Raw genomic sequence first — 19,827 nt, 5'->3', positions numbered from 1 at the left:
TTTTAACACACATCATCATATGCCGCTGTTTGTTACTCTTTACACATGCAGTGAATGCCTTCTCCTATTTTACACATGCTTCAGCCATGCTGGGTTCATGGCTTTAGGAATTTAAGTGTTAGTTTGACGGTGGGTCAATTAGTCCAGCCCTTTTGTCCAGACTGAAACACCTCCAAGAATATTTTCTGGATTACCATTGAGTCGTGTTCATACATACATGGCCCCCTGACAATGTATTCTATGAAGAGGTTGACTTTTGCCACAGCACCACAAGCTGGTTGACATTGTTGGTTCAGAGCATCTGTTCAGCAGTCCAGCGAGCAGAGTCACTAATATCAATATGACATGGTTTTGCACCTTTTGCTGTTCATCAGCCAGATTTAGTCAAAATTATCCTGCCTGTATTTAATAAGTTGAAACTGCAAACAAATTGTGGAATTGTGGGCCTAATGCATTTCTCTTATTCTTTGTTTATTTTTTCCTAATATAGTGGAAACATTTTCCTTCACATGTTGAGTTTAATTATTTTGTCTTTGTTTGTAAGAGCTTGGTCACAGTGTGGCAGAACATTTCCAGAGAGTAATTTACTAAGAAATAATGAGATGGATTCAATAAGCAAGGAGTTTAACATTTATTTGGTATACGTAAAAATAATAGACAACATTTGATACAGCAAAGGCTACTCAACAGCGCTGCAGTCAAATCTAATTTGATTGAGTCCAAGTCAAGTCCAAGACCAAGTCCAGTCGAGTTCAGGTCAAGACCAAAGGCTGTACAGGGCTGCAGTCAAAACTTATATGATTGAGTTCAAGTCGAGACCAAGTCCAGTCGAGTCCAGACGGTCAGCTGCTGTTAATCCCAATAAATTATCTTTTACCTGACAATTTGAAGGTCAAATCATTCAAGAAATATGGAAAGAGAAGCTTATTTATTTATTTATTTTCACAATTGTTTTTTTCAAAAGTTGTCAATTGGAATCAATCTTAAACTTTGTTCTCATAAAAGTCGCAGAGAGTATTTCAATGCATGTAAAAACACTTCATCCCTGAGGCCATAAATGAGAGGACTCAGACATCTTGGAGCAAGATAAAAAGTTATGTAATTAAAGTACCTGACATTAATGTATAACATGAAATTAATCTGAAGTACAACAGCTTCTATGAAGGGACACCACAGCTGGATGAGACAGAGCAGCAGCTGGAAACCATGAAGAATTACTGTTCTGAGACCTTTCCATGTTGACTTTTTATTCTCTCCTGATGCAGCTAAGGCCACTTTCATTATTTTAACATAGGAGAAAACAATAGCAATAAACATCATCAAGAAGTAAAACTGACTGACAGCTGACAAAAGATCACCCTGCCATCTATGAACAATGAAAATCTCCACAGAACAAACCCTGTTTTGTGTGTAAAAGCTAAGAGAGACTGATGCAAAGACGGTGGAGAGAAACACAATACAGGATACAGAGCTGAGGCCGTGAATGATGAGGATACAGTGCATAGTGTTGCGTCTGGAGCACAGTTCTCCGTGGCGCAGCGGCATGCAAATGGCCACATAACGCTCCAGGGTCATTGCTGTCAAAGTCACTGGGGTGGCAAACGTGTACAAAGACAAAACAACATATATCATAATGCACAACCATATTTGAATGGTCAACTGATAATCGTTTAAGATGAGCAAAACATTTGTTAGAATCAAGATCAGACAATCAGACAGTAATATATTAGCAAATAAGACGTAGCGCATGGCTGTGTAGAAGACTTCCTTCATAAAAAAGGTTGTAAGCAACAAAAGGTTGATACAGAGGAATACTGCTATGATAACCTGAACTAAAATCATCCGTCCATTGACCGTTCGCATTAAGAATGCACCACCAACCACTGAGTTATTATCAGCCATGTATTTCAATGTTTTGCCTAAATACAGAAAGATGTAAGCAGAGCCAAAAAGTTAATATGAAGTTGAATAAAGCTACAGTCTTAAATTCAGAAACCTTTTAACAGCTGTGGTGTATTCAACCTAATCTCAGCAGGTAAAAAACATCATTAAGTTCTCCAAATGGTACTCATATTGATAAGACATCATGGCTCACAGTTATAAAGACAAATGTTTTCTGCTGAGCTCTGTTTGGCCTTCTGAGAGGAATTATATAGTGTTATGCCCAGCTCGCTCAAGAGCATAACCAAGGAGGGAGGACCACACAACGACCAGGTCAATTAACCATAAATTTATTAACGGAACACAAGTTTTAAGTGTAAGTCAGTAATCTGTAGCGTGGTGAGAGGTGCTGGATGTGTGTGTGCAATCATAAGGTAACAAAAGGCTAACAGAACACAATCAACCAAAACAACGCTGAGGTGCCTGGGTGGCACCAGCCATCCAAGAGGGAGGAAGAGACCACCATCTTGGAAAGACCTCCTCTTTATAGACACAGCCACAGGTGGAGTTGATCCCTCTGACGAGGTAGGAGGGACACAGGCAGAGAACCTATGGAGGGGAGATGAGACAGAGAGACACAGCAGCAACACAACATGGCCGAGGGCCATAACACCCCCCCCCATAAAACACAAGACCCCACTAATAAGGTCTTGTGTAGAATCAACAGGGCGCACGGGAAAGCGCGTCAGCCAGAACATTATCTTTACCCTTGATGTGACATACATTCAATGTATAAGGCTGCAAAAACAGCAGCCACCTCATGAGCCTACTATTGGCATTATACATGCTGTTCAAAAACGTCAAGGGATTATGGTCCGTGTAAACAGTTACAGGCAAAGACGGCCCAACATACACTTCAAAAAATTTCAAGGACCAAATCAAGGCTTTTTCAATGACTGAATAATTCAGCTGATGACGATTAAACTTACGTGAAAAATAGCACACAGGGTGGTCAACTCCCCCCTCCCCTTCTTGCAGGAGCACGGCCCCAGCACCAACGTTGCTCGCATCCACCTGGATTTTGAACGGTTTGTGGAAGACTGGAGCAGACAGGACAGGAGCAGAGCATATCAAACTTTTTACACACTCAAATGCAGCATGACAGTTGGAGGACCAGTCGAAAGGTGTGTTTTTCTTAAGTAGGCTGGTCAACGGAGCCACCACAGTAGAAAAGTTGGGACAAAAACTGCGGTAAAACCCCACCAACCCAAGGAACCGCATCAGGTCCTTCTTGGACGCTGGCACTGGATAATTGAGGATGGCCTCCACCTTAGCCTGCACTGGCCGAACCTCACCCTGACCAACCACCTTACCCAGATAGGTTACTGTCGCCTTAGCGAACTCGCATTTTGCTAAATTAACCGTCAAATTAGCCTGGGCTAACCGGTCAAGCACTGCACCCAAACGCTGAACATGGGATTCCCACGTCTCACTGAAAACAACAACGTCATCCAAATAAGCTGAACACCCTGCCAACCCTGCTAACACCCTGTTCATGAGACGCTGAAAGGTCGCAGGGGCATTTCGAAGACCAAATGGCATCACAGAATAAGAAAACAAGCCCCAAGGGGTAATAAATGATGAAATTTCCTTGGCCCTGGCTGACAATGGCACCTGCCAATAACCTTTCAAAAGGTCCAGTTTAGTCACAAATTCTGCCCCACCCACTTGATCAATGCAGTCCTCAATGCGAGGGAGGGGATAACAGTCAGGTTTGGTGACTGCATTGACCCGTCTGAAATCTGTGCAAAACCTGTCTGACCCATCCGCCTTATCTACCAACAGACATGGAGAGGACCAGCCTGAGCATGATGGCTCTGCTAACCCGTTTTGCAGCAAATACTCAACCTCCTTCTCCATACGCCCACGCTTTTCCACCGGGAGCCTGTAAGCACGCTGCCTCACAGGCGGAGCATCTCCCACCTCTATATCGTGCTCGATCATGTTCGTGCGTGATGGTACATCTGAAAAAAGAGACACATGAGACAGAAGCAATTTCACCAGATCGTCCTGCTGGGTATCTGACAGATAACTAACTTGACTGGGAAGACAGTTCAAATACTCAGAGTTCTTAAGTTTCCCAGTCAGAATGGGCTCAGAGGGAATGTCAAAATCATCTGAAGGCCCAGCACCAACTGCAGCCACAGACTTAACGCCATCACCCACAGGAAGCGTGTCACCGCCCTTAACAGCAGAGGAGGTCAAAAAAGATTTCAACAAGTTCACATGACACCATTGCACTGTCTTCCTCCTGTCAGGTGTGACAATCAAATAGTCCCTGTCAGACATCCTGCTCTTCACGGTGTAGGGCCCACTAAATCTGGCCTGAAACGGTGAACCAACCACAGGTAACAAAGCCAGAACCTGGTCCCCTGGCTCAAACAGCCGGCCCTCAGCCTTTTGGTCAAAATCTTCTTTCATTTTCTTTTGAGCTCCACCAAGATTCTTATGAGCAGTAGCACAAGCAATGTGCAATCGACGACGAAAATCATTCACATAATCCAAAACATTTTCAGGTGGCTCATTAAGTTTCAAATCAACCCCCAGAACCGCTAATGGGCCCCGGACAGAGTGTCCGAACACAAGTTCATTTGGACTGAAACCAGTACTAGTCTGTGACACCTCCCTAATTGCCAACAACAACCATGGCAGGCCTTCTTCCCAATCCTGCGAGAGCTCAGTACAGTAGGAACGTAACATAGATTTCAACGTTTGATGGAAACGTTCCAAAACACCCTGAGACTCTGGATGATAGGCACTAGACACATGATGTTCAACCCTCAGCTGTTTTAACACCTGGGAAAAAGTCCGGGACATAAAATTACTGCCCTGGTCTGTCTGCACTACCTTAGGAACACCAAAAGTTGAAATAAAAGCAGTCAGAGCTTTCAGAACTGGCTTAGTCTTTATAGAACGTAGTGGAAAAGCAGCAGGATAATGTGTACTCTTACACATTATTGTCAACAGGTACTGGTTACCCACCTTACTTTTTGGAAGCGGGCCCACGCAGTCAAGCAACAGATATTCGAAAGGTTTTTCCACCACAGGAATTGGGTACAGGGGAGCTGGCTTCAGCTTCTGGTTGGGCTTTCCTGTTAACTGACATGTCTTACAGGTTTTACAATATTCAGCAACATCCCTTTTCAACCGAGGCCAGAAAAAATGGCGGAGCACTTTATCATAGGTTTTCTTCACACCAAGATGGCCTGCCACACCATCATGTGAAGTGCTCAACACCACCTCTCTGAACCGGGAAGGAACCACAACCTGAACCACACTATCCACCTGCACCCCACTTACCACGCGAGCCCACTTCCTCAACAGTAAGCCATCACTGAGAAAATAACCACCAGAGGCCCCCTTGACTTCACTCTCTGGACCAACCATCGCAAACGCAGGACCCAGCGTAGGATCCACAGCCTGTTCCTTGACACACTCCTCCCTAGAAAACACAGGCAAAGGCATGGAAAAAAACTTGCACAACTCCTGTCTCTCAGAAAGACCTGCCTGAGAAGACTGGGCCTGTTCAGAAAGCTCCAGCTGTTCTGCCAGAGCCTTACTCCTAGCCCGGGTCACAACACAAGAGGACAACACTGTAGGGCCCCCTTCAGCACCTCCTTCAGGCTCTTTAGGCACCTGCAAGACTGAACTCACATACACACAGGGTGGACCATCCTTCCAGACCTTTGACCCTGCCAAATCATTGCCCAAGATGACATCAACCCCCTGAATTGGCAGCTGGGGACGGACGGCCATGTCGACTTCACCACACACCAACTCAGAGTCAAGGTGGAACTGATGCACAGGCACCAAGAGTGTAACCATTCCAACACCCAGTACAGGGGCGTTCCCACCAGTAGCTGTACGGGCTGAAAATGGCAGAACACTACTCAAAATGAGACTCTGACTAGCTCCGGAGTCCCGCAGAATCTTAACAGGTACCTTCCCCTGTCCACCTAAAGACACAAGACCATCGGAAATGAAAGGTGCATACAACTCACCCACATGTTTAGACAACAGTCCCTGGTGGACGAACAGACTCCTCAGCATGACGCACAGAGGTCACCAGGCCAGCTGGTTTCACATACACACTGGCAACTGCTGATTTCTGACCTGTTTTACTAAGTGGACACTCCCCTTTCCAGTGTCCCCTGTTCCTACAGACATGACACGTCCTGCTGGGATCGAACTTCCCATCTGTTCCTGGAACATGTCTGACAGCAGCCTGAGAAACCTCATGAACCATCACAGGCCTGTCAGGCCTAGGCCTAAAACTCTCCCTCCGTTGTCCCTCTCTATAGCCCTGGCCACCATTTGAGCCACTGCCATGTGTTAAAACATATTCATCAGCCAACACTGCCGCTGCGGCTGCTGTTTTAACTTTCTTTTCAGTTACATAAGTGGCCAGCTGGGCAGGCAACGACATCTTGAACTGTTCTAACACAACCAAGTCACATAAATCATCAAACGACTCTACACTGGACGCCGAGCACCACCGACTGAAATGAGTTGAAATATCCTGAACAAACTCAACATGGGTCTGCTGGTCTCTTCTCTTCCAGTTGCGAAACCTCTGCCTATAAGCTTCCGGCACGAGTTCATATGCTTTAAAGACTGCCGCTTTAACCTTAGCATAACTGGCACTGTCAACAGAGCTCAGGGCAGAGAAAGCTCTCTGGGCCTTGCCCGTGAAGACACACTGCAGCATCAAAGTCTGGTGGGCATCTGACCACCCCCTAACGCCTGCCACGCGCTCGAACAATGCAAAAAATGTGTCGGGGTCCTTCTCATCAAATTTTGGCAACAACCGCAACCCTTCAGCAACATCAAAGCCCTGATGCGGTCCTGTAGGCCTATCACTCCCATCCCTCAACTTCAACCTCAGCCGTTCCACTTTAACCCTTTCCTTTTCCAATGCTGCTTCAGCCCTCAGCTTCTCCTGCTCCAACTCAAACTGGAACCTCTCCCTCTCCAGCTTCGCCTTTTCTCTCTCCAGCTGCAGGCACTGCTCAAATGTCCAACCCCCCTCCCCAACACCTGGCGCCTGAGCCACCTCCAACAGAGCAGCAGACACAGCGAGCCCCTCAACAATGACCCGTAGCTTAGCCTTTTTTGGCACCCCTTTTGCGTCAGACCAACCCAAATGTACGGCCAAATCAACCAGATCCGATTTGTCAAACTGAGCTAAAGTGCTACGAGATGGTCGCTGGAGGAACTCAGAAATCAGTGGATTACTGTGTGAAGTCTCCATGTTAACTGCCAACCTAAACCACAACAACAACAACCAGTCCAAACTCCATGCACCTCATTCAACAGAGAACACAGCTAGCCACTCAATAACAGCCACAGAGAGACAGAATGACCAAGGAGCGCACCCTCCTAACTGCCTAACTGAAGCTGACTAACTGCGCCCTAGTCTTCATGTGCGTACTGGCGGCGGGTATTTATGCACCTTTAAACCGTCTGTATTGGGGAGACAACTTGTCCCAGCCAATACTTCGGGGTGCTCCCGAGACCACTGCTGCTAACCGCCCAGACGACACACAAAAACAAAAAACAGCCCTGCAAAAAAACAAACAAAGCAACCCCTCCTTGTGAGAGAACTGCCACTACAGCCTACTGAGGGACACAACTGCTCCAGTCACCCCCTCCCCGCAGCCACACAGAGTGTAACTTAGCCACCATTCTCCTTGAATGCAGGTCACCAGAAAAAAAACACCACAGCCTTTACCCCCCGGTTAACACTACACTCACAAAACCAAGCCACTGTGATCCTCCCAACTTCACTGCCACACAAGTGCCATACTCTGACACTCCCAAGTTCACAATTGGACGAGCCCCCACTTGTTATGCCCAGCTCGCTCAAGAGCATAACCAAGGAGGGAGGACCACACAACGACCAGGTCAATTAACCATAAATTTATTAACGGAACACAAGTTTTAAGTGTAAGTCAGTAATCTGTAGCGTGGTGAGAGGTGCTGGATGTGTGTGTGCAATCATAAGGTAACAAAAGGCTAACAGAACACAATCAACCAAAACAACGCTGAGGTGCCTGGGTGGCACCAGCCATCCAAGAGGGAGGAAGAGACCACCATCTTGGAAAGACCTCCTCTTTATAGACACAGCCACAGGTGGAGTTGATCCCTCTGACGAGGTAGGAGGGACACAGGCAGAGAACCTATGGAGGGGAGATGAGACAGAGAGACACAGCAGCAACACAACATGGCCGAGGGCCATAACAATAGTCATGAGTAGAACACAAGGAGGACAACAACAAGCTGAGCTTTGCACCTCAGTGTCGTCATCACTCAACACAGCTGATGCTCCTTACTCTGCATTTGCCCAGATACACTGACTACTGGAAAAGAGTTTTGGATAGCAACAGTTTTGGGGTTGCTTTAATTCAATTTCAGCAACTGTGCAACAAAACAGCAGTTAAAAATACTTTTTTTCTCATAAAATCAAGATAGGATAAGGTTTTTAAACCCTGTTTTACAACCAATCAAACTATGATGCAGTGGTCAGCACATATAGTACATATTTATATCCCCAAATAAGTAATAAGAACTATTATGTTTTAAGGATTAAATACTTAGAACATATTTTACTTTCTTAGAGCTTCGTGTAATTTGCATGAGCTTTTGTCTTCGCCCTGTACTGGGGTCAAGGTTGAGGACCAAATTTCAACCTCCAAGAGTGAAAACTGTGTCTGCTGAAGAGTAGGGACATTTTTGTGGACCGACCAACCGACAGAGTGAGCTACAAACTTGTCTAATCAGTTAATAAACTTGTCTTACTTGTTCTGAATACAAACTACACCTGAAACTTATTGTAATGTCATAATTTACACGTGTTATTATTCTTAAACCAGATCATTGTACAACCAGAGATTTTGACATAATGATGGTGCTACGTGAAAGGTCAGAGGATAAAATGCTATACAATTCATCTTCTGGGGATAGTAAGTAAGACTGTACCAAATGCCATTCATAAAAGCTTGGTCACAATGTGACAGAACATTTCCAGAGAGTCATTTACTAAGAAATAATTAGATGGATTGAACAAGCAAGGAGTTTATCATTTATTAGGTATACGTAAAGATAACAGACAACATGTGATACAGCAAATGCTACTCAACAGGGCTGCAGTCAAATCTAATTTGATTGAGTCCAAGTCAAGTCCAAGACCAAGTCCAGTCGAGTTCAGGTCAAGACCAAAGGCTGTACTTGGCAGTTCGGTCCAGAGAAAATCGAGTCCTGCTCAGGAACATAATAGACAATTTTACAGTGCTAATCCTTTGTGTGCACCCAGCTAGAATAACAGCAGCTCATTTTCATTAATGCAAGCAAAATCCATAAAATATACAGTATAGTAAATGTTGCAGAGTTAAAAGATGTTGTATTAACAACAATTTAAGAACTGAGTTAGAGTTCTGCAGTCAGCCCAATATCAGTCAATTGCTAATATATTCATTCAGGTATTTGTTCTGCGTGAAAATGTGATGTGAAAATATGGCTGGTTTCTCCAAGCTGTTTTTTCCCGCTGTTTCTCTCTCAGCCCACTGTGCAGCCAGGAATAAATTCACCAGTTTTCTATAGCTGAGAACAAAACAGTACCCAGTCCAATGAGACAAAGATGAGTGCAAGGCCCAAAAGATGTGGTCTCAAGACTTGACCAGAGACTGAGACTGGACTCAAATACTAAAAAGATGCAGTTCAGAGAAAATGCTTAACTTAACTTAACTTAACTTAACATAACTTGAGTCCAAGACCAGGTTCAGTAGAGTTTGAGTCTAAACCAAAGGCTGTCTTAGTTTTAAGTTGTTATTTGAAAAAATCGAACGCTTTGTTCTTATAAAAGCCGCAGAGAGTATTTCAGTGCATGTAAAAACTTTTCATCCCTGAGGCCATAAACGAGAGGACTCAAACATCTTGGAGCAAGATAAAAAGTTATGTAATTAAAGTACCTGACATAAACATATAACATGAAATTAATCTGAAGTACAGCAGCTTCTATGAAGGGACACCACAGCTGGATGAGACAGAGCAGTAGCTGGAAACCATGAAGAATTACTGTCCTGAGACCTTTCCATGTTGACTTTTTATTCTCTCCCGATGCAGCTAAGGCCACTTTCATTATTTTAACATAGGAGAAAACAATAGCAATAAACATCATCAAGAAGTAAAACATATTGACAGCTGACAAAAGATAATTTTGCCATATATGAAAAATGAAAATCGCCACAGAACAAACCCTGTTTTGTGTGTAAAAGTTAAGAGAAACAGATGCAAAGACGGTGGAGAGAACCACAATACAGGATACTGAGCTGAGGCCGTGAATGATGAGGATACAGTGCATAGTGTTGCGTCTGGAGCACAGTTCTCCGTGGCGCAGCGGCATGCAAATGGCCACATAACGCTCCAGGGTCATTGCTGTCAAAGTAACTGGGGTGGCAAAAGTGTACAAAGACAAAACAATATATATAATTATGCACAACCATATTGGTATGGTCAACTTAAAATAGAGAAATATGAGCAAGAGATCTGTTAGAATCAAGACCAGACAATCAGACAGTAATATATTAGCAAATAAGATGTAGCGCATGGTTGTGTAGAAGAATTCCTTCATAAAAAAGGTTGTAATCAACAAAAGGTTGATGCAGAGAAAAACTGCAATAAAAACCTGAACTATAATCACCTGTTCATCGACCTTTCGCATTAAGAATGCACCACCAACCACTGAGTTATTATCAGCCATGTATTTCAACGTTTTGACTAAATACAGAAAGATGTAAGCAGAGCCAAAATCACATAATCATACATCATTATCTAAACTGTGTCTGTCAAAATAATTGAAACAAAAAGTTAAATAAAGCAACACTGCACTTCCCTGTAGTCTTAAATCCAGAAACCTTTTAACGGCTGTGGTGTATTCAACCTAACCCCAACAGGTGAAAAAGCTCCTTCAGTTCCCCAAACTGTACTAGCACTGATAAGACATCATGGCTCACAGTTACAAAGACACATGTTTTCTGCTGAGCTCTGTTTGGTCTTCTGAGAGGAATTATATAGTCATGAGTAGAACACAAGGAGGACAACAACAAGCTGAGCTTTGCACCTCAGTGTCGTCATCACACAACACAGCTGATGCTCCTCATTCTGCATTTGCCCAGATACACTGACTGCTGGAAAAGAGTTTTGGATAGTTATTAGTTTTGGGGCTCCTTTTTATTTGTTTTCAGCAACTGTACAACAAAACAGCACATGAAAAGAGTTTTTTTTTCTCCTAAAATCCAGACAAGATAAGCTTTTTAAACCCTTTTTTACAAACAATCAAACTATGATGCAGTGATCAACGCATATAGACAATATTTATATCCCCAAATTCGTAATAATAATTTTACCTGTCAGGGTAATCCCTCTGTGTATCTAACTGTACGAAATATCTTGGGCACATCATCACTGACAAGATGGAAGATGATGCTGACATGTACAGGCAGAGACAAATGTTGTATGTCCAAGCAAACATGTTAGTCAGGAAATTCCACTACTGTTCTGATGATGTGAAGTAAACTTGTTTCGTTCTTACTGCACCCCTATGTATGCAGCCCCATTATGGGTCAGCTACAAAAAGGAGACCCTGCGCAAACTTCAGGTAGCATACAATGACTGTCTGAGGATACTACTGAAAAAGCCCAGGAGTAGCAGTGCTAGTAAGCTCTTTTGTGACTCAGGGCTAAGCACTTTACCGGCTCTCTTGAGGAACCTGATGTTTAAGTTTATGTCTCGACTTGATGAGTCACAAAACTGTATTATAATGATGCTCACAAGCCCCAGGTGTACCTCGGTCAGATATCAATCATATCTGTGGAAACATTGGTACGGGTGCCTTTTAAGACTCTCATGAATAAGAGTATGTTTGTATGTGTTTATGTATCTGTTGTTGTCTATTGGGTCTAGAGCCTATAATAAAGTTTATATATATATATGGGTTCGGTGAAAAAGTATGAGTCTAAAGTGAACACAGTGAAAGCGAATTGTACCAGTGCTGAGAGAGCGTCGACGTCACGGCCTATACGGGTGTGCGTGATGACGTCACCCGGAAGCGACCTGGTGTTGACGGAACGAGCGGCCACGAGTGTGGATTTGCTTTATTGTCCGAGATGTGGAGATTCTTTGAAGATAGAGACTGGTCGGGGGATCTCACTGGAGCATGGTGACGCTGCAACGGCGAGTTGTTCAGCCGGTGTTGTCGGGACGATGGCGGGAGGCTGGAGTGATGTTCGGAGGCGACGGGGTCGGCGAACTCCGGCGACGTTCTGTCCGTGAGTTTCCTCGTAGCTGCTGAAGGAGGTGGGCTGGGAGACACGGAGGATTCGTCGGGCGAGCTATGGTAGTCTTGACTGTTGAGAAGGGATGAACTAGGCTGAACACTGACCGTGGATGAGACGGAGTTGGTTTTCTTCGAAGTCGCTTGCGTCCTGGACGTCGTTTGCGCCACTGAAGTCGGGGTCTGGGGAACGGAGGTGGCGTTGGCTTCTGGTGGATTATGGTCCTGATCTCGATGGAAAGGATCGTCGGCGGACGGGGACGGAGAGACGAAATCCGTGATGAGGTAAGTTAAGCTGCAAGGTGAGCCAAAGCTGGTGTTTGTTCATGCGAAAGTTTGGTTGTGCTCAAGGCGAAGTCGCGTGCTCTCGTCTCTGGCCGAACACGAGAGTGAACGAACACGGGAGCGAGCGCAGGATACGAGAGCAAGCACAGAATACGAGAACGAAGCAGAGGAGAGGGTCAGGTGGCTATTTATAGAGATGCGGAAATTGGCGCTGTTGAGGTGTGGACCTGCTCCTGAAATGCCGCCAATTAGGCTTCAAATAAAACCGACCTCCTCAATACTGAGGAAAAACGGTTCACACAAATCCCTGAGGCCATAAACGAGAGGACTCAGACATCTTGGAGCAAGATAAAAAACGATGTAATTAAAGTACCTGACATTAACGTATAACATGAAATTAATCTGAAGTACAGCAGCTTCTATGAAGGGACACCACAGCTGGATGAGACAGAGCAGCAGCTGGAAACCATGAAGAATTACTGTTCTGAGACCTTTCCATGTTGACCTTTTATTCTCTCCTTGCACCCTCTTTACCACGATAAACAGCTGTGGTGTATTCAACCTAACCCCAACAGGTGAAAAAGATCATTCAGTTCCCCAAACTGTACTAGCACTGGTAAGACATCATGGTTCACAGTTACAAAGACAAATGTTTTCTGCTGAGCTCTGTTTGGCCTTCTGAGAGGAATTATATAGTCATGAGTAGAAAACAGGGAGGACAAACACAAGCTGAGCTTTGCACCTCAGTGTCGTCATCACTCAACACAGCTGATGCTCCTTACTCTGCATTTGCCCAGATACACTGACTACTGGAAAAGAGTTTTGGATAGCAACAGTTTTGGGGTTGCTTTAATTCAATTTCAGCAACTGTGCAACAAAACAGCAGTTAAAAATACTTTTTTTCTCATAAAATCAAGACAGGATAAGGTTTTTAAACCCTGTTTTACAACCAATCAAACTATGATGCAGTGGTCAGCACATATAGTACATATTTATATCCCCAAATAAGTAATAAGAACTATTATGTTTTAAGGATTAAATACTTAGAACATATTTTACTTTCTTAGAGCTTCGTGTAATTTGCATGAGCTTTTGTCTTCGCCCTGTACTGGGGTCAAGGTTGAGGACCAAATTTCAACCTCCAAGAGTGAAAACTGTGTCTGCTGAAGAGTAGGGACATTTTTGTGGACCGACCAACCGACAGAGTGAGCTACAAACTTGTCTAATAAGTTAATAAACTTGTCTTACTTGTTCTGAATACAAACTACACCTGAAACTTATTGTAATGTCATAATTTACACGTGTTATTATTCTTAAACCAGATCATTGTACAACCAGAGATTTTGACATAATGATGGTGCTACGTGAAAGGTCAGAGGATAAAATGCTATACAATTCATCTTCTGGGGATAGTAAGTAAGACTGTACCAAATGCCATTCATAAAAGCTTGGTCACAATGTGACAGAACATTTCCAGAGAGTCATTTACTAAGAAATAATTAGATGGATTCAACAAGCAAGGAGTTTATCATTTATTAGGTATACGTAAAGATAACAGACAACATGTGATACAGCAAATGCTACTCAACAGGGCTGCAGTCAAATCTAATTTGATTGAGTCCAAGTCAAGTCCAAGACCAAGTCCAGTCGAGTTCAGGTCAAGACCAAAGGCTGTACTTGGCAGTTCGGTCCAGAGAAAATCGAGTCCTGCTCAGGAAAATAATAGACAATAGTGTTTTTACAGTGCTAATCCTTTGTGTGCACCCAGCTAGAATAACAGCAGCTCATTTTCATTAATGCAAGCAAAATCCATAAAATATACAGTACATTTTTGAAGAAGGTATGAATAGTAAATGTTGCAGAGTTAAAAGATGTTGTATTAACAACAATTTAAGAACTGAGTTAGAGTTCTGCAGTCAGCCCAATATCAGTCAATTGTTAATATATTCATTCAGGTATTTGTTCTGCGTGAAAATGTGATGTGAAAATATGGCTGGTTTCTCCAAGCTGTTTTTCCCCGCTGTTTCTCTCTCAGCCCACTGTGCAGCCAGGAATAAATTCACCAGTTTTCTATAGCTGAGAACAAAACAGTACCCAGTCCAATGAGACAAAGATGAGTGCAAGACCCAAAAGATGTGGTCTCAAGACTTGACCAGAGACTGAGACTGGACTCAAATACTAAAAAGATGCAGTTCAGAGAAAATGCTTAACTTAACTTAACTTAACATAACTTGAGTCCAAGACCAGATTCAGTAGAGTTTGAGTCTAAACCAAAGGCTGTCTTAGTTTTAAGTTGTTATTTGAAAAAATTTAACGCTTTGTTCTTATAAAAGCCGCAGAGAGTATTTCAGTGCATGTAAAAACTTTTCATCCCTGAGGCCATAAACGAGAGGACTCAAACATCTTGGAGCAAGATAAAAAGTTATGTAATTAAAGTACCTGACATTAACATATAACATTAAATTAATCTGAAGTACAGCAGCTTCTATGAAGGGACACCACAGCTGGATGAGACAGAGCAGTAGCTGGAAACCATGAAGAATTACTGTCCTGAGACCTTTCCATGTTGACTTTTTATTCTCTCCCGATGCAGCTAAGGCCACTTTCATTATTTTAACATAGGAGAAAACAATAGCAATAAACATCATCAAGAAGTAAAACATATTGACAGCTGACAAAAGATCATTTTGCCATATATGAAAAATGAAAATCTCCACAGAACAAACCCTGTATTGTGTGTAAAAGTTAAGAGAAACAGATGCAAAGACGGTGGAGAGAACCACAATACAGGATACAGAGCTGAGGCTGTGAATGATGAGGATACAGTGCATAGTGTTGCGTCTGGAGCACAGTTCTCCGTGGCGCAGCGGCATGCAAATGGCCACATAACGCTCCAAGGTCATTGCTGTCAAAGTAACTGGGGTGACAAAAGTGTACAAAGACAAAACAACATATATAATTATGCACAACCATATTCGTATGGTCAACTGAAAATAGAGAAATATGAGCAAGAGATTTGTTAGAATCAAGATCAGACAATCAGACAGTAATATATTAGCAAATAAGACGTAGCGCATGGTTGTGTAGAAGAATTCTTTCATAAAAAAGGTTATAATCAACAAAAGGTTGATGCAGAGAAAAACTGCAATCAAAACCTGAACAAAAATCACCTGTTCATTGATCTTTCGCATTAAGAATGCACCACCAACCACTGAGTTATTATCAGCCATGTATTTCAATGTTTTGACTAAATACAGAAAGAAGTAAGCAGAGCCAAAATCACACAATCATGAATCATTATCTAAACTTTGTCTGACAAAATAATTGAAACAAAAAGTTGAATAAAGCAACACTGCACTTCCCTGTAGTTTTCAATCCAGAAACCTTTTAACGGCTGTGGTGCATTCAACCTAACCCCAACAGGTGAAAAAGATCATTCAGTTCTCCAAACTGTTCTAGCATTGATAAGACATCATGGCTCACAGTAACAAAGACACATGTTTTCTGCTGAGCTCTGTTTGGCTTTCTGAGAGATATTATATAGTCATGAGTAGAACACAAGGAGGACAACAACAAGCTGAGCTTTGCACCTCAGTGTCGTCATCATTCAACACAGCTGATGCTCCTCAGTCTGCATTTTCCCAGATACACTGTCTGCTGGAAAAGAGTTTTGGATTGTTATCAGTTTTGAGGTTCCTTTAATTTTTTTTCAGCAACTGTGCAACAGAACAGTTAAAGTTTCTCATAAAATCCAGACATGATAAGCTTTTTAAACCCTATTTAACAAAACAATCAAACTATGATGCAGTGATCAACGCAAAGAGACAATATTTATATCCCCAAATTAGTAATAAGTAGTATTATGTTTTAAGGATTAATACAACATATTTTACTTTCTTAGAGCTTCATGTAATTTGCATGAGCGTTTGTCTTCGCCCTGTACTGGGGTCAAGGTTGAGGACCAAATTTCAACCTCCAAGGGGGAAAACTGTGGCTGCCAAATAGTAAGGACATTTTTGTGGACCCACCAACCGACAGAGTGAGCTACAAACTTGTCTAATGTCACAGGATGTACTATGATTGAATGTAAGGACCCAAATGCAGTTAAAAAAAAGTTGTATTTAAATAATAAGCAAACTAAAAAAGAAAGGTCCAAAAACAGGGGCAAAATCACGATACAAATACTAACCATGAACATCCAAAAATGAAAAAAGAACAGAAGACATAGGCAGGACAGATCAGGTGGTGGACACACATCCGGGATAATACAAGACAGAAAGACTACAAATCAAAACAACAAAAACCCACCGTCATGACAGTCCCCCCCCCCCCCCCCCCCCCCCCCCCTTAAGTCCAAAGTTGAGGAGGGCGGGTAGAGGGGGCCTGAAGGCGGGGCTCACGATACGCAGGGTGGGCGGGAGGGTCCTGGAGGAGGGCAGCCAGGTGGACAGGACTGCTCGGGAGGCTCGGAAGGAGGGCCACCAGGCAGACTGGACTGCTCGGGAGGCCGGGCAGGAGGGCGACCCAGCGGGCGGGACCGCTCCGGAGGTCGGGCAGGTACTGCAGGCTGCTGAGACTCAGGCGAAGCTTGGGCTGCAGACTGCTGAGGCGCTGCAGACTGCTGAGGCGCTGCAGACTGCTGAGGCGCTGCAGACTGCTGAGGCGCTGCCGCCGCCGGTGCAGGGGCTGGAGACGGATCAGGCTCTGCCAGTGCAGCAACTGGGGGTGGCTGCGGTGTTGCCGAGGCTGGAACTGGAGACGCCAGAGGCTCTGCTGATGCAGGAAGAGTTGACGAGTGGACTCCCGACAGGATCTGTGGAGCAGGCGTCGGACAGTCCCGTCGGGACAGGAACTTGCGACGAGCGGACCTCCAGCAGGATGCGTGGTGCAGGCGTCGGACGGTCCCCCCGTCAGGACAAGAACGGATGACAAGCAGACCCCCGGAAAACTACGTGCTGCAGGCTTCGGACGGTCCCTCGTCGGGACAGGAACGGGCAACGTGTGGACCCCCGGAAGGCTGCGTGGAGCAGGCGTTGGATGGTCCCCCGTCTGGACTGGTGACGGATGGGCCTCCAACTGGACTGGTGACGGACAGACCCCTGCCTGGACTGGTGACGGTCAGACCCCCGCCTGGACTGGTGACGGTCGGACCCTCGCCTGGACTGGTGACAGACGGCCCTCTGCCTGGACTGGTGACGGACAGGCCTCCGACTGAACTGATGATGGACAGGCCTCCGCCTGGACTGGTGACGGACAAGCCTCCGCCTGGACTAGTGACGGATCTCTTGGACTGGTGACAGACGGGCCTCCGCCTGGACTGGTGACGAACGGACGGACGGACCTCCGACTGGACTGGTGACAGACGGACCTCCGACTGGACTGGTGATAGACGGAACCCCGCCTGGACTGGTGATGGACAGGCCTCCGACTGGACTGGTGACGGATTGGCCTCCGACTTGTCTGGTGACAGACGGGCCTCCGCCTGGACTGTTTACGGACGGGCCTACACCAGGACTGGTGACGGACAGACCTCCGACTGGACTGGTGACGGATGGACCTCCGACTGGACTGGTGATAGACGACCTCCGTCAGAACCGGTACAGGTTGGGCACCCGTGAGCAGCATTAGGGAGGCTCGCTTCCTCGAGCAGCACCTTCTCCTCGAGGCAGGTGGGCCGATGAGCCAACTGCCGGTTAGCCAGCTGGACGCTCCTTAGCCCTCCCAGGGCCAGGCGAGTACCCCTTGCAAGGGATAGGGCAGGAGCTGGGAAGCTGCTTAGCTGGGGAGGGTGATGGCCAGGGATCAGGGGCTGAGATGAAGTCCTTAACCCAGGCAGGAAGTGAGCCCCTGAGCCACGGCTTTGAGGAAATTATCTCCATAGCCTTTGTCAGGACTGACTCCCTCTCTTCCTCGCTGTTTGTGCTGTGCCTGGAGGCACAGGAGGTTATAGGAAACCTTGTATAGTTCTTGTTTAGAATCACAAAAAAAACTGCTGGGTCCATGTTGTTGGCTTGGTCCTTCTGTCAAGGAATGTACTATGATTGAAGGTAAGGACCCAAATACAGTTAAAATCATTTTTATTTAAATAATAAGCTTACAAAAAAACAAAGTCCAAAAACTCCAAATCCTCCTCTCCGCCTTGGCTGAACTTGGCATAACTGACTCTGCTCTCACCTGGTTCACATCATACCTGACAAATCGTACCTTTCAGGTCACATGGAATGGCTCTATGTCCAAACCCTGTTCTCTGGGCACAGGTGTCCCTCAAGGCTCACAAAATCCAGACAGGATGAGGTTTTTAAACCTAAATGGCCTAAATGTAAATGTAAATGTAACTCAGGGAGACTGCAGGGGCAAAATCACAATACAAAAACTAACCATGAACATCCAAAGAACACAGGGAAGGCCACACGGGCAAAAACACTATGAAAGGGGAAAGAACAAGATAATCCAAACCGTGAACAGAACTCAGAAACAGGATTCCAGACAAAGACCAGAAGACATGGGCAGGACAGATCAGGTGGTGGACACACATCCGGGATAACACAAGACAGAAAGACTACAAAATAACACCTGAAACCAAAACAACAAAAACCAACAGTCATGACATCTAATTAGTTAATAAACTTGTCTTACTTGTTCTGAACACAAACTACAGCTGGAACTGATTGTAATGTCATAATTTACACGTGTATTTATTCTTAAACCAAATCATTGTACAACCAGACATTTTGACATAATTGTGCTACGTTAAAGGTCAGAGGATAAAATACTATACAATTCATCTTCTGGGGATAGTAAGTAAGACTGTACCATATGCCAAGCCAAAAAATGTTAACCTCCTGATGGCACTCCACAAAACAATCACCAAAAAAAGTGTTCACACAGGTATGTGTTCAGCTTGAAAATGTGATGTGATAATATGGCTGCCTCTTCACGCTGTTTTTCCCTGCTGCCTTTCTCTTGGCCCACTGAGTAGTTCTAACCAGTTCTAACAGAGGACACAACAGTACCCAGTCCAACAAGACAGGAGACCAAGACGAGTACCAGACTCAAAAATGCGGTCTTAGGCCTGGACTTGAGACAGAGACTTGACTCAAATACTAGAAAGAACCAGTCCAGAGAAAATATTTAACTTAGGATGAGCCCAAGATTGAATACAATACAATACAAATTGCTGAGGCAAAAGTCAACCTCTTCATAGAATACATTGTCTGGGGGCCATGTATGTCTGAACACGATTCAATGGTAATCCACAAAATATTCTTCAG

The 19,827-nt window shown here is 44.6% G+C and overlaps 2 pseudogenes across 2 annotated transcripts; both read right to left on the bottom strand.

The window, feature by feature from the left end:
* Positions 1–995: 995 nt before the first annotated feature.
* LOC311019703 (odorant receptor 131-2 pseudogene) lies at positions 996–10,660 on the bottom strand (annotated as a pseudogene). Its single transcript has 2 exons — positions 10,549–10,660; positions 996–1,751 (listed from the first exon to the last, which is right to left on the bottom strand). The product of its transcript is annotated as an odorant receptor 131-2 pseudogene (transcript).
* A 1,353-nt stretch (positions 10,661–12,013) lies between these two features.
* On the bottom strand, positions 12,014–15,786 carry LOC311019702 (odorant receptor 131-2 pseudogene; annotated as a pseudogene). Its single transcript has 2 exons — positions 14,872–15,786; positions 12,014–12,566 (listed from the first exon to the last, which is right to left on the bottom strand). The product of its transcript is annotated as an odorant receptor 131-2 pseudogene (transcript).
* Between the last annotated feature and the right edge of the window lie 4,041 nt (positions 15,787–19,827).

This window comes from Eutrigla gurnardus (assembly GCF_963514095.1).
Source record: "Eutrigla gurnardus genome assembly, chromosome: 10".
Lineage (NCBI taxonomy): Eukaryota > Metazoa > Chordata > Actinopteri > Perciformes > Triglidae > Eutrigla > Eutrigla gurnardus.
Note: the sequence above shows the minus strand (reverse complement) of the source record. Positions and strands in the feature narration are given on the sequence as shown.